Raw genomic sequence first — 2290 nt, 5'->3', positions numbered from 1 at the left:
GCAACAGAGATTAATGCTTAGGTTACATTAGATATCAACAAGAGTGGACGTGGTGGTACACCCCTTCAATCCCAGTACGTGGGAGGCAGAGGCAGGCAGATATAGGGTTCTAGGCCATCCTGGTTTATAAGGTGATCTCTAGGTTTATAAAGAACTACGCAGTGAGATCCTGTCTAAAAGCCAAAACAATGCCCTCCAACAAATCTGTAATAAAAAGATAGAAGAGCCAGTAGATGGAACACACAAATGAGTTCTAACATAAATGAGATCCTCACCCAGTGTGAGATTAAAGAATTCTGTTAACACAAGTGGTAAAGACGTAATACCAAACACCCCTCACGCTATGAGATACTCACTGTTGGCTGAGTGTAACTATGAAATAAAACAAAAAGCCCCCAAACTATACAACTTTGGAAGTTGAGTGGAAGTAGCTCTTTAACTAAGAATGCTTATCCTCTGGCCCAACAATTCAAACACCTAGCACATGCCAACAGAACTCTTTAATGCAGACACCATGCTCACTAGCAGTGCCTTGTATGTTGTGGGGAGGGGGGAGGGTGGGCAGAACATCCTGTAATTTAGGTGTATGACAGTGATGTACAAATAAAGACATCTTAAGTTACAGATTATCTTCTCTTTATGTGAAAAAATTTGAAATGCCAAATTTTATTTTCTGTGGCTATGTACTAGAATCAAAAACTGCTGTCAAAACCAAATCTGGTATTCTTATAAAATGTAGTCAGATATGACACATGTACTTTAAAATTCAAAAGAAGTATGCAGAGACTGGTAACATTTTGAAAAAATACATACACAAAATAGCATCTTCTATTTTTTTTCTCTTCCTTGTTGGCAGTGTCTAATAAGGTTTTAGAAGGTTATTAACAAAATAATGTGGTAATACTGTCTAAAGACATCTCTAATAAAAATGACAACAGGATAAACTGCATTTTCACTTGAAAAGAAAATTCACTTTATTAGAGAAAAATAGGAGTTCACAGCTCCTACCATTTTGCTTTTAATTTTGCAGTATTTGTAAGTAGGTGGTTTTATGCACTCAGGTCTAAGCAACTGTCTATGAAATTCAGAACTGAAGTCACTACTAACATTTGAGTCAATATATCAATATATGGTCTGATACATCAATATATGGTCAAATACGAAGTCAATAGGAAGGTGGGTGTTGTTGCTGTCATAACAAATTCTCACACTAGTAAATTAAAAAATCACTTCCACAATAAATTTCTCACTGGTTCTTCTTAGTTAAGTTTGCTTCTATATTTGAGTGTATATATGTGTATGTATATGTAGGTTAGAGACAACTGGAAAGAATTAGTTCTCACCTTCCACTACATGGGTCCTGGGAATTGAACTCTATCCTCTGGGCTAGGTGGAAAGTTCCTTTAACCACTGTGCAACCTCACCGACACGTTTTGTACGGACTGTTCTTTTCTGGAAAGAATCTATAAAATTCTCTAAGCTAATGTTGAGCAACAACACCTAGATGCACTCAAGTAGTTTTTAGAGCACAGGGCCCTAATGATTGCTTATTTTTCATTATTTTTATTAGACATGGTCTCAGGTTAGCCTCCAGCTATTTTTGGCATCTTTTTTGTCTTCTAGCCTTTACCTCTGGAGTACTGAAATTGCGGGTGTTATGCTACCGAGCCTGGTTTATATGGGCTCCGTGCTCTCTCCAGCCCAAACAGTTTAACTTTAATTGCTGTGTTGCTAAAGCCATTAAGAAAGAGGGTGATGACAGGCAGTCAGCAGTCTCTTCACAAATAAACCATCACCAGAAGCCTGGAATCTCCCTGTGCAGACACCTGCTGCACTTCTTCCTGGAGTTCCTGCCTGGAGCAAGTACCTCTGACATTTCCACCTAATGAAAACTTGTCTAGGACGGAGGCAACCGAGAAAGCTCTAGGCTGTGTTATAAAGCCAAACACACCACAGATCCCAGCCAACCTTTTTTTGACTCCTCTGCAACATAGTCGGGGCTGTACCAAAGGCACCAGACACAAAATATAGCTTTAAGAATGAACAATCTGTTTTATCAAAAGCCACCCAGAATAGAAACACTCATTTTTCTAATATCATAAAACTATTTTTATAAGTATATTATAGATCTGCTTTATCTGACATGGTCAATTTAATTCAGTAAAACACACTAAATAGACACTGTTTTTTATACATAACATAAAAAAATACAAAATGGCAATAATTCAAAAAGCCTGACTCATGTGACGAAGTCAGGTGGTTTTAAGTTCTCTTGGTGCGCAGAGCAGAA

Source organism: Micromys minutus, assembly GCF_963924665.1.
Source record: "Micromys minutus genome assembly, chromosome: 8".
NCBI classification, from domain to species: Eukaryota; Metazoa; Chordata; class Mammalia; order Rodentia; family Muridae; genus Micromys; species Micromys minutus.
This window is presented reverse-complemented; position numbering follows the sequence as displayed.